At 39.3% G+C, this 14,062-nt stretch overlaps 1 non-coding gene across 1 annotated transcript; it reads right to left on the bottom strand.

Annotated features, from left to right (window-relative positions):
• Positions 1-13,229: 13,229 nt before the first annotated feature.
• Positions 13,230-13,361, bottom strand: LOC120093436 (small nucleolar RNA SNORA17). The gene has a single exon (XR_015623605.1). It is a non-coding gene; the product is annotated as a small nucleolar RNA SNORA17 (small nucleolar RNA).
• Positions 13,362-14,062: the final 701 nt, after the last annotated feature.

Below are 14,062 nucleotides of genomic sequence, written 5' to 3'. Positions count from 1 at the left end.
ATCAATTTCTTAAGCTTGTGGAGCAAGCACTTTACACACTAAGCAATCTCTTGAACCCCTGAGCGTCACTCTTCAAGGAGTCTTTGATTGGTATTTGAGAATGGTGTAAATTTATCTGAATTTATTAAAACAAAAACATTTACTTATGAATTTGATATACTTCATCTGGCTCAAAAATACTGCATTTTTTAATGTAAAAAATGTCTCTGCTTTTAAATTTATTCCTAGTTATTTAAACATACATTTTTTATGGTAAAATTTATTTTACACTAAGAGGGTGATGCCAGCTAAAATTGCTAGTACATTCAATTACACATTTTAAATTGGAATTTTAAGTCTCAGATGTTATTTGAATAGGACCAATATTCTTAAAGATACATGCATATAAAACTAATCCACAAGCAAGTATTAATGTGATGGCTTGATTTCTTTAAAACATTTGTCTGCTTATTTTTAAATCTTCCTGTGGCTAAAATATGTTTACTCCTTTAGGAAACAGCTATGCTTTCCCAAGCAATTTTCAGAGATTACCTCCCAGCTGGTGGAGATTGCATAGCAACAGGGATAGTTGGCTAAAATACTAACTGGATTTTCATTATTGATACTGATGGGATATTTATGGCCATCATTTAGAGTCAATAAATAGAGTTGTTAGGGAGAGAGTCTGAGACAGACAGGCCACACAGGAGGGCCCAGGAGAGAACAGAGCTCAAGATGACCACTAGTTTGGTGCAATGAAACCTGGACAGGAAGCTAGCCTGATAGGACCACCAGTCTGGCACCACACAGGCCTGAGAAGGAGGTGGGTAGACCATGCCAGAGATGACTCCTGCCCTGTACCATAATGTATGAGTGGAGCATGGCATTCCTGAAACCACTCCTGAGGTGACCCAAGACACTCAAATACACTGGGCACCTCTAAGAGGAGCAAGTAAGTGGTGGAAAAATGGGAGAGAAAGAGAAGCAGAAAGATGTAGGCACAATAAAGAGAGACAGAACTAGAGACTTGATGATAGTGAAGAACAGCCTTCTATGGGTAGCCAATTATGTCTCCTAGGACCATGGTGTGATCCTGATCTATGTTGCAACTGGAGGCTATGTTGGGCCCATGGCCCAGCAGCAGTGGAGGTCTGTTACCACCCAATGCTAGGTGGATATCCCTGGTCTGGGTTGTTATACAGGAACATGTTGATGTCTGAGGGCTGGCCTTACCCTTTGCCTGGCCATTGTGGGTGAGCTGGCTCTGGGAACATAGGAGTAGGAGAAGTGATCCATGCCCTAATCATTTGCACTCTTCAGGAAAGTGGGCACTGCGCATTGTCCAGGAAGCATAGTAGAGCTGGCCCTGGTTGTCGAGTTTCCAGTGAGCTGGTCCCAAGAATTTGAATGTGAGAGAGCTGGCCCTGCCACTTGTTTCCTGTGAAGTTGCATGAATGAGGGAGAGATGCCCTCCTTGCCCCTCATCCTTCACCACCTGAGGCAGGTGCGAGACTTGGCCCTGAGGTTGTGAGAGCAGGGGATCCCTGCCCCTCACCAGCTGAAGTACTAGGGAGACCTGTATGTGTACCTCACCTGGGCAGGATAGTAAGAGGTGGCCCAAGACATGGGAGTTGTGGGTAAGTGGGCTCTGAGGGTATGGACATGGAGGAGCTGGTCATTTGTCTGTCATGTGGTGACATTGGTGAGGGAGAGATGCTCTACCCCATCCCCCCGCCCTGCCACTTATGACCTGGCCCTGAGGTCATGATGCTGGAAGAACTGGCTCTATGTCTCACCAGCTGCAACATTCAGGACAGTGGACTCTTGCATTACCTGGGCCACAGGGTAGAGCTCATCTTGGTCATGAAAAGTCAGGGGGTGATACAGTCCCAAGAGCATGAGTCTGGGCTCTGGCCTTTGGTGCAGAATTGGATGGGCAGCCTGGGCAGAGAGGAGAGCTCAGGTGATGGTATGGGTGCAGGAGTCTGACCAGCTCAGATACCTTGTAGGATCAGATCCAGGGCTTTGAATTGGCCCACCCCAACATCTATCCCATCTGTGAACTGCTGGAGTGTGTGAAGGAGCTACTCCTGTAGATCTGAAGCTACAGGTTCTCCATGAAACAGGGCAATAACAGAATGTCTGAGAGGAGTCCCAGTGAGGTTCCAGGATTGATAGACCAATAGAAGACAGAGGACTTGTACCAGACCGACAAGTCACTAAAATGAATATTTGCAAGGAAAGTGTGTTGACTGTGACACACTGCAGCTTCCATAATGAGATTTTTTTCCCCTTTGTTGAGGAGACTGCAAGGGTAGACAGTGGGTACAAGGGGAGGGGGATATAAGTCAAATACAAAGTTAAAAGAAAAATATTCTGTCCCACAATTAGACTTGAGATTCTGAAAATAAGCTTTCACTTCTTTTTTCCATATTGAGGCATCCTTTGTTTTGACCATGTGATTGTATGGCATTTCATAAACTATGTATTCTATGAAAACTCAGTATACTGATTACTTCATTTTAAGCACTCTAAGTCCCCCTTTCCTTCCCCAGATTGTAATAGTTTAGTGAAGACTCTTAAAAGTCACTCAGTGAATATGTTTGTTTATTTTGGTTTAACTTAGAATTTCTCAAATTGAACAAATATGTTTTACCCCAGTTAACTCATTAACACTCTGGACTGTGGGTGTGAGAAACACCGTCCAGTGTCCTGCAGCCATTCCTTCTGTCCTCCTTACCCTCATTTCAGCCTGGGGACTAATTATTGTGTACCTAGATTAGTCCATTAGCGTTCCCAAATAGATTCTGTGCTTCTACTCTCTCATTTTCAACCTTGTTTCTTTTATTTTTCTTGGTGGCACTAGTGTGACGTTTGCATTATGCAGTTCTGAATGTGACTCAGAGTGAAAGAAACCAAGAACTGGGATCTTGGAGATATTGATTTCCTGGGATCTGGGATCTGAGAGCTATGGATTTCCTGGCTTTGGCATCCCCTAGAAAGAAGTATCATCTTGGAAAGTTCATATTTGTCTGGGCTTTTGTATTTCTACAAAAATTTCTAGATTTCTAGAATTTCTACAGCTATTTTTAGATGGCTCTATGCCTCCTTGCTTTCCTCGTCCCCTCTCTTCATTTTTCCTTCCTGATTAATTGAGATAGGCCTTTGTTACATAGTTTGAACTGACCTCAAACTGAAGGCTGTCCTCCTGCCTCCACCTTCTTGATGCTGAGATTACAGACATGTGTTCTATTGTTCTTTTTAGGTTAAATCATATATGCTATCATTAAAATGAAAATACCTTCTTTTTGCATCCAATGAGATTATCTGGTTTAGCTCTTTTTAACTTAATGTTGTTTCCTTTTCCTCCCTGCATTGTATGATTCAGTCAAATTTGACTGCTACTTACTGCTTTCTGTATACCTCAACCTATTACAGTATGGTTCCTTTTTGTCAATCTGTCTTACATTTTAGATTTCTTGTGTCTGCCTCTATAAATCAAAGTTAACTTTTAAGACATCTCAGTTATTTTTTGTTTCAGGGAGTTTTTAATTACTCTAAACAGTTGGATTTTTCTTCCATCTCCAATTCTTACAGTTTTTGAACTTTGAGCTCTTTAATCTACTTTGAAATATATTGCTATGTATGTACTGTCTATCCATTAAGCTGTAAGTGAAATTAGATACTATTGTTTATAGGCTTAACCCTCGCACCGTGGGAATATATGAATGAGTGCAGAGTTTAAAATGCATAACTGAAGAATTAGTTTTGCTCCATTAGAGAAATGCTAGAGTAAAATCTGAACCACTAATGAAACTAATAGTTTTTCTCTTGGATATAAAGGTATAATGTGAATAGGAGAATAGAAATAATTGGAACTATATTAACTAAGCTGTGAACTCATTGCAAGCTGTACTAAGACATAAAGTACTATTGAAACAATTAGGGATTTGGTACTCACACAACCCTTTTGGAAGTTTATAAACTATGATTTTTCTCCTATAATTCTCCCTTGAAGATAACAACTCAAGTAAAGAAAGGTCCTTCTTTAAGAAAAGCTGTGGCAATCTTTACAATTGGCTATTAATTCCCTCTCAGTTTGTCTTTGTCTGAGATCTAAGTCCTTCATTTCAACCTAATTTTTAGAAGTTCCTTAAACATTGCATTTTAAAGTCTTGCAGTGTTCAAATTAAGACAGAATAATTATAATTCAGAGTACGCATTCCATATTTTCTTATAATAAGAAAGGAAAAACAGACTCAAACAGCAATTTCTTACATTTTATACACGGGTATATACATTAGAGAAATAAAAACCTGCCACTTTAAATTTTTCCTCATAGATTAAACACAATTTTTCTTTTTACCAAGAGCCTTGGAATAGCTTCTGTTAGAGGATGCTGCTGTGATTAGAGAAGGGAACAGTGTCGTGCCTGCCATTTGAATAAGGATTTAGTGAGGTCTATAGTGCTGAGCTTGTCATAGAAGATGCTTGAAATATACATCAAAGGGGATTTAATCTAGGCAAAGCTAAAAATAAAAAGGCCCATTTCATAGGGACATGCTAGTAAAAAATTGCAGAATATGAAAAGGAGACTTATCTGAAATCCATCTGCAAAGGGAAAATACAGTGTTTACTGGTGACTGGTTTTATCCAAGATTTCATTTATATCAAAGGACTAATGTTCATACTGAAGAAGCATGGGCTAATTTAATGTTTTGTTTTGCCGTCTTAGAAACTGTGAGAATTTCCCACCAAGTTTAAATTTTTAGTGAAAAAAAAAACCCTAAGTACATGATTGATATTCTTGGGACATGCACTTAATTACTGGGAGCATCAATGAATGGGACCCTGTTGTCTATTTCTGTGGTACGAGTACCCACAAAAGTTGGAGATTTCGACTGCAAGATTTGCTTTTTTTTTTGGAGTTTGGTTAGTGCCATAGACCTAAGGTATGTGTCCTCAAAATTCATATGTTGAAACTTAATCTTTGACATTATAATATTTGTAGGTGTTGCCTTTGGGAGACAATGAAGGTGGATTTGTCGAGGGTGGGATTAGTGCTCCTATTCAAGGGCACCAGAGAACTTTCTTATAGTGTTAACCATGTAGTGACACACATCGTTACAGTGAATGAATGCTAGGCTATGATCCAGGAATCCTGAGACAGTTAGTACATCTTTGGCTGTGAGCCAGTACTCGTATGCATTAGTTCTGTATTATGGATGTAGATGATGCCAAGATTTCAAGTAGGTCACTTGCCCCTGATCAGATCTGGGCGGTTAAGAGACTCTGTTTTCTTTTCTTTTCTTCTTCCATTGGAAAAGCCTCTCAAAATGCAATTCACACTGCGAGCAGTCGAGTGGTTTCATTTGCACATATAGCACAACAAATGTCTTAACGTGGAAAGCAGTTTACAATATGTACAGCTAGTTGTGCACAGGGTACATAATTCATCTCAATAATGGATTTTTATTGTAGTTATATTTGTTAGATGTCGTTCTACCACAATAAAACTCTTAGAGATTATTTAGGAAAAATCCATTATTTCTGAAAATAAGAGATTCTTAGCAAGATAAAGAAGGGCTGTTTCTGTCCCTTGCATATGAATATGCCCACTAGTGTCCCATAAACAGTTGACTACTGGCAAGTTGAACAAGTGATCCAGAGTTAGTAGACATGTTGTGTGTTTTAGGGGGTTAGCTCAGGCAAACATTTAGTGAAAGCTTTATGTTTTAGGTCACATTTTTCACAGCTAAATTACAATTTGACGAAAGAGCTTTAGTTCAGTTCCAGGTAAGTTTGGGTGTGGAATCTAAGATATTGCTGTGTTTTCGTCTTAAAATATAGTGATTGTTTGGCTATCACTTACAGCCAAGATCATTCCTTTTGAGATAGGTATCTTAGCATAATTCTGGCAATAAAAGACAGTGTTAATATAGTGAATGTTCTGAATCAAGGCCAAATATCTTCATCATTATTAAGCATCTCATCTATAATATAAAATATGTTGATATTCATGATTATGCCCATGAGACATTGTGGGCTGAGAAGAAGGTGTGGAATTAGTAAAAGCTAAGTTTACATTGATGTGATTTTGGACTTGGTATATTTGATTGCTTTCTGCTCCACAACTGATGTTCGCATGTGGTACATGAAATGACTGTCAATTTCCCAGAATAGAATCTATAAAACCTATGAACAGATTGAGTTCACAAAATATATTTGTATATCAATTTGTTTGGAACTAGAAAATATGTTTCTATGAAAACAATGTCATATTGTTTAGGCAGAAAAGTTCTTTTGGGTTTGTATTATGTGCCAGGCAGTTCAACTATAAAGGAAAGATGTCTTATATTTCCTCAATGATATTACAGTCTCATGGCAGTGAGTGATAAGTGGGTAAGTAGGATGGAGGCCTTTGGACTCAGACAATGGCCATAAAAGTAATTGTAGGGACCAGAAAAGGTGCCCCCTCCATGGGGCAATACCTAGGTAATTATAAAAAAATGAATGATACTTCATACTTACTGTGAGGGAGAGGGAGTGACGGTAGCATGCAATACTAGGACCCATTCAATAACTGCCATTGGTTTGAGTAGTCAAAGGGACTTGTAGGAAAAGTAGGATAGAAAATTTGCTATATAATTTGAAAGCTATCGACAGGTTTCGATTAAAGGAAAATGAAATAATTATGTTGTTGTGTTAGAAATGCTACTGTCAGTAGCTCCATGGAGGGTTAGATGAAGGACTGTTATCACACGGAAAAGCCTTAATAGACACACATACATGTTCTCCAGTGAAATGATGAGACCAGAGTGTGAGAGAAGTCTCATAATCAAGATCCAGTGAAATGGCTCAGTGGGTAAAGGGATATTCTGATGAGGCAGATGATCCAAGTTGATGAAAGGAGAAAGTTAACCACCAGAACGTCCTTCTCTGACCTTATATATATGACATGGTCTATGCAATTGTGCATTAATTTGTGTACACACACAAAATAAATGAGTGTAAAAAGCAATATATGAAAAAATAAGTCTTATAATCACTCTTACAATCACTCTCATCAAGACTGCACTTGTATTTCAGCTTGTGTTTGCGTTTGGTTATATAGACGTCAAACCGAGTCATTTGAATTGCTTGAGAAATGAATATCATAAGGCCCTCCATTTCCATGACACTTCTCTCCTGAGTCCTGGGGGCCCAAGTCTTCTCTATTTTGCTCAGCTAAAACAAAGTATATCTCAATATACTTAAGAAGAATGCTCCTAGGTGTATAACGGTGAGAATGTAGCAGAGAATGAGGACAGTTGCAGGTCATAGTACCACATGTCTGGTGCTCCTCTCAGGACCTTTTGGATCTAACAAACCTGCAAGATCCATTGATGGATTAGGTATTTGGGGAATGGAAAGTAAGGGAAAGTTCAAGACAATTCAGTCCTCTAGATTAGGTGATGAAAAAGTCACTTACTGGTGGTACATATAAGCATACAAAATATAAGGGCAAAAAGACAAGTTCAACTATAGATCTTTAGGACATTCAAGGAGGCGTCTCAGTAGCCAGCTTTGTATTACTGCAGCTCAGAAAAGCTGTTTGTGGTAGGGTAGACAGGGCAGTTGTCTGCATAGAGGATATTATCGGAAGCTTGTGTCAGATCAAATCAGAAGGCTGATGAAAGTAAGAGTGGAAGGGTAAGAAGAGAGACAGGAGCAGCTGTGGAATTTAAGAGGGCAAGCCAAAGAAAAGGCTTTAGGGAGATGGGAGCCTCTCACTGAGAATGAAAGATGTTGTACCCAGATACTTAGAAACATTACCTTGAAATGAAATTCTTTCCAACAACACAGTCTTATCATTCTGATTGAAGAGATTATTTCTACAAAATATTTTTCTCACTGTAGTCTCTACTGTGAACCGTAAGTTGAAAAGTAAAATTAAGACATAAAAACATCATGAATGGGATTCAGTGAATTTGTACTCCTGAAAAACATGTTTGTTTTGAGTGCAATTATAGTCAAAAGAATTTCAGCAAAACTGTAGATAAATATGGTAAAGAGAAATGGCCAAAGTTCAGGGAATAAATCTCCTCCTTGTTAAAGCATTTTGTTCTATCACTCACAGGACAGCATGAAGTATTCTGAAGTCAGCATTTCTGAAGAAGCCTTGCTGTCATGAAGGGGAGATTTCTTCCTGTCAGCTACAGCAGAATAAAGTGATATACAGTGAAAAGAAACTACAGGTAGCTAAGATTTCCCAGAGAGAACTGCTGTGGGAATTTGTTTTAGTCTTCTGCTACTTGATAAAATTCTTTCCCCTGGGTAAATAGATTTGCATAGCTGTATTTACCAAGGAAATCCTACCCTTTATGGTCTAGAAGTTGAAATCTTTACCCAGGAGAGCCATAGCTCTGCTTCTGTTAATTTGAACTTACTAAAATGTCTCAGTTTGGAGGCACCTGACTCACAAGGCTAATTTAAATTGGGAAAAAAAATCCAATATAATTTTTTTCACCAAACCCAACATAGTAAGGACTATACTGATTTTTGCATTTTTTAATACTTGTGCACTAAAGTTCTGAGATTTGTTGGCTGGTCAAAACATATTAACTTATCTGGGAAAAGGTAATCACTCGTAATTAGTAGATAGACTTTGTTAAGTGATAAGATTAGTAGCTCCTTTTATTTTAATTGCATTCTTGTACAGTTGAGGGTACACATGACAGAATCCTGTTCTACACTGTTGAATGGTAGGATTTAGTGTGTTATACTGTAGTGCTTGGCACATAATATTCTCTTTGTCAAGATGACACCCTTCCTCTGTAAGATACAACCAGTCAGGAAAACATTGCTGACATTAGGTTTTATTCTGCTGATGCTACACAAAACTGCAGACTTGGAAATGTGGCATTGCTCTGGAAGCACAGGCTGTTTTTCATCGATGGCACAAAATAACACAATAAAAAGTCACATTTGTTGCTAGTTGTCATATTTATCAAATTACCCCTCCATCAATATGCCATAAACCTTTCAGATGCTCAGGAAACCTAAGATTCCATTAGCTAAATGAATCAAAGATTTAAAGTTGTGTATTTCCTCTAGTGTAGGATTTTATGTACTCAGGACACATTTCTTGATTGATTAAAAAGCTTTAAATTGTAACCACATTACCTCATTTATTTAACCCATAATATTGTTGGAGCCCTATTGTGTTAACTTTTCATGGAGAGACATGAGAAGTTATCTACATGAAACATCTACTTACCCTAGACTTCACCAAAGTTCAATTTGATAAGTCAATGAGTTTATTGGAGTGACTTAAAGGAGCATGGATACCTCAAAGACAGCTGCATCACCGAAAGGTCTACCTGGTGACAATAAACAAAATCTATATCCTTAGAATTTCCTACATGGCTTGCAGCTACTTTGTCATATTAGAGAGTGTCATAGTACCAGTATACATAATCTTGGTGAGGGGACTGATTAATTTTGAAAGTTTCAGGAACTTTCTGAGACTTGTGAGTTGTTTACTTCCTGAATCTTAATGAATAGTCTTTTTCCAGGGTAGACTGTATCAGTTAAGAGGAAATTGCCAAACAAAATTCCAGTTCCACAGCATTTAGCTCATGTGGAAGTCCAATCAGCTTCTATTATGTTAATATCATCCATTTTGATTCCATCCCACACTTAAACTCAATGTGACTGTGATGATTAATGTTTAATTGTAACATGATAGAATCTAAGAACACCAAGTGACCATCCTCTGGGCATGCCCATGGAAAGGTGTTGATTACATTAATTGAGGGGCCCATGATAAAAGACATTATTTGCTTTCTGGGTTCCTGAACTGTATGAACAAAGAAAAGAGACTGAATAGCAGTGTGCACTCATAACTTTCTGCTTTCTGCTATAGATGTGATGTGACTAGCTGCTATATGTCCATGATGCCTTGATTTCCCTACTACTATTTGACTTTAATGTGAGAAAGAGTAAGCCCTTTATCCCTAAAGTTGCCTATATTGGTTATTTTATCACAGTAAGATGAAGAGAAACTAAGACAATAACCTAACAATATTGGTTTCTTTCTTTCTTAGCCTGCTTACCCTCTCTAAATGTTTCCCAGGCTAGACTTGAATTCTCCATGTATGCAGGTGACAGGTGTGAATCAGCATGCACGCCTTTGTGCATGATCAACGAGTGCTTTACTGACTCAAATATCCCATATTTAGTTTCCAACAAAACAAAAATTTCAATGATTGTTTTAAAAAGCCAAATGGTATTAGTATCATTTCAGTAGTTACAATTGTACTACACTTAACAGTAGTTAAATTGTGTTCATTACGAAGTCAAGAAATTCTACTAATGCAGCATGTGTTTCTGCAAAATTGGTCTACATTCCTGTTCAGTTTTATCCATAATTTCTCCATAATATCTCTACTCTTTTCAGTCCCCCTTTCAGATATTCTTTCTGGAGACTTGTCTCTACCTGCACAACCTTGCACTTCCTTGTTCCAATTTTGGACTGGATGTTTTTCTGTACCAGTTGGGCAGTAGTTATATTGACACTTCCATTTGGTGCATTCAGAAGCTTATCAAAGGTCCAAATGACAAAGCTATGGCACTTATCATAATAATTGTGGAGGAGAATCTAATGGATGGGAGAACCCTTTTTTTTATCCATAAAATGAACAGCCACATATCTTTTCCCTGTGTACCTTGTCAACCATTTCTGTTTTTTAGGCAGTTTCTAACTCCTAGCTCAGTATTAGTATTATAATACTACTCCTACAATTTTTATCCTGATATTATGGATATTTTTTCTGTAGGTTTTTCTGATTTTCCCCATTTCTAAAAGCTAATACAATGAAGTATATCAAATGGAAACTTTTTAGAATCTGATGAACCCAGTGCTATCCCAGCTCCCTCACTAATTGGCTATGTAATCTTAGCAGGCTAACAATTACTTTATAAGATTTAATTTACTCACCTATGAGGATAACAGCATCAACTTTATAGTCTACTGTAGAGTTCAGTATGCTAATCCACAGTTATTGTTTAGCACAGTTCTTGCAACATAAAAAAAGTGTTAGTCTTGACACTTCTGTGACAGTGAGTTGGCTAACGCCACTCATATAAGAGACCAAGTGAGCCTACCTTGACTCTCAAACTTGGCATGTTGAATAACTACACTGTTCAGCTGCATATGAAATGCATGTTTTGAGTGATTCTATTGGGGAACACCATGTTGTCTAGAATGGTGAGTTGTGGTGGTGTAAGGTGTGTGGGAGGTGAGATTTTTATGTGAGGTAGAAATCAGAATACTCCTGTCACTTAGGGCCATTTTCAAAGTGCCCAAGTTTGGTATACCCCTCCAAGTGAGCTTGATATGGCTGAGGGTGGCATGTAGCAGGGATATATCTTGATCACGCTTATCTGGTGACATTCCTGTGACTGAGAAACTGGTCTGGAAGAAGTTATTAGATTGTGCTGAAGTGGGATGATTTTACAAACATAAATCTTAGGAAATCAGCCAAAGGGAAGTCAAATAAAAACAAAGAGAAATGTTCTTAAGCTCAGTGTGTGCCCCACAGAAATAGTCAGAGCAATCACCATCCTTTTCACACTGTCAGTGAGGTGACTCATATTTTATATGCATAGCACTTCAGTAGACACATCAATAGTTTTTATTCAACTCTTATTCAGCAGTGTCTGCCCTCGGTAAGAACTTTGTTAACTCTTAAAGTACCAATTCTGTATATGAACCTCTAAAGCCTTGTTACTTTAAATAAAGATAATTAAGGATGTTCTGACACTTCAGTGAAACACATGATATATTTTTTTATCCTAACCCAAAATCTGTTCATCAAACTATATTGCACCTTTCTGAAGGAAAATGAAGGAAGAAGGGAGCTGAGCGAGGGTGAGAATACTGGGAGGGGGGAGCTGTGGTTGCAATGCATTGTATGAGAAAAGAATAAATGAAAAAAACCTTAAAAATACATATTCAACAAAATTCTTATTGTAACTTATGGGGCTGAGGTACAAATAACTTAAAGCATGGTCAAAGTACAAAAATAGAATGTGTATTAAGTAAATAAACTCTTTTAAAAATTTTTATGGGGTCTTTGTAAATTTCACATCATGCACCCCAATCCAACTCATCTCCTCCTTTCCTCATACCTGCCCTCTGCCTTTGCGATCTCCTCCCCAACAGAGAAAAAATGAATCTCACTGTGGAAGCTGCAGTGTGTCACAGATGTCCCACAGTATACCCTTTTGTCCACACTTCTTTGTTTACAGAAGTTCACTGAAATGAGTTGTTGGTCTGGTACCAGGCAAGATCAGATGCAAGCTACACGTCCGGAGCCAGCTCTACTGTGCTGCCCAGGCGAGCTGCAGGGCCCGCTCTCCTGAGTACTAGAGCAGGTGAGGGGCAGGACCAGCTCTCCCACTCTGATGACCATAGGGCCGGCTCTCCTGCCAGCCACACCACTGCATGACAGAAAAGTGGTGGGGGCAGCTCTTTCATGCTCACACTCTGGGGGTTGGCTCACCTGAGCCCTGTTACCAGGGTCAGTTCTACTCTGTTTTCCAAGGAGATGTAGGGCCTGCTCTCCTGAATACTGAAGCTGGTGGCGGGCAGGGCCAGTTCTACTGCTCTCATGACCCCAGGGCCAGGTCTCCCACCTACCACAGGTGGTTAGGGAAAGGGGGAAAGACGTATCTCTCCCTCATGCATACCACCACATGGGAGATGAGTGGTAGGACCAGCTCTTCCATGCTCATGGTTGGTTCATCCATAACTTCTGCAATGTTCAGAGTACTGAAGCTGGCTAAAGGGGGCGACCAGCTCTCTTGCTTCTTACTGACACCAGGGCTTTCTGTGTATCTAGGGTCATCTCAGGGGTGATATATCTTACATATGCATTATGGCATGTGGCAAGGGTCATCTTGGCATTGTCTGCCCTTCCAGGCTTGCGCAGCAATGGACAGGTGGCATCATAGGCTAGCTCCCTGTTAGGGCTTCATGGCTCCCCCCACCCGGCCTACCTAAGTGGTCTCTTGAAAGGGTGTCTGTCTTGGGCTCACTCTTGCCCAGGTCCCGAGGTCCCAGGTAAGGTTGTTCTAGTTTCTGGCTTCCTCACCAACCTCGAAGCTCATCCAGTCTTGCTAGACTGGTAGTCGCCTCAAGCTAGCTCCTAGTCCTGGCCCCTCTGGTGTGGAGAGGTTGTAGTTTTCAGATGGCTTCTTCAGTCAATGTTAGGCTTCTAATCATTCAGATGTTTTTAGGTCATAACACTGAGTATAAACATAGTCTTTCTCCTCTCTGCCACCTATGGATGCACATGTGACACAGCAGTCACACCTGCAAAGCCTCTAGGGGCAGGAAATAAATAATCTTTACAGGAGACTGTTTGGGGATTAACTACTTGCAGTATAAATTATATTTATGCTATAAATGATCACACTTTGTTAAGAGTTGACTCTGAGAATAAGAAAGCATGTTTGTTTGTTGTTTTAAGGGTTCTACAAGATTTCCAGTTCTGGGGCAGGCTGGACTCTTGACCCTGTAACAGGGAGAAAAAGAGCACAATACATAGCTAAAGGCAGTAAAATGGAATGCCCTCGAGGCTAGCTAATGGTAAATCATTTCCAATGGAGGTTGTTATGGTTCGGGCAGTGCTATAAAAATGCCACCGTGGGAATGAGAATCCAGAAACACATCCATGAATAATACACACTAATCTTTCAGGATAAATCTCAGTCAGGAACCCCAGCTGGATTCTCCCGGCATTTCTGCTGCAAGTTGTAAATACCTGTCTTGATGATGTTTTGTTTCCTCCTCCAATTTGGGTACTCCAACAGTGTCTGGATGGGGTAAGTACCAGTTTAATGGTGTTCACTGTCTACCTGTTGTTTCTAGCTGCATTTTTCTATTTGTTCTTTTACTACTTCTTGCTAAATGCTTAATGAAATTACTCATTCAGATCATCCTTCATGTAAAACAATGCTGTATATGAAACGATTTCAACTTGTAAGATGACCTTATAGTAGAAGGCCAATGATTATGTTTTCAGTTTTCTAGATG

This window comes from Rattus norvegicus, chromosome 6 (genome assembly GCF_021556685.1).
Source record: "Rattus norvegicus strain SHRSP/BbbUtx chromosome 6, alternate assembly SHRSP_T2T, whole genome shotgun sequence".
Classification (NCBI taxonomy): domain Eukaryota; kingdom Metazoa; phylum Chordata; class Mammalia; order Rodentia; family Muridae; genus Rattus; species Rattus norvegicus.
Note: the sequence above shows the minus strand (reverse complement) of the source record. Positions and strands in the feature narration are given on the sequence as shown.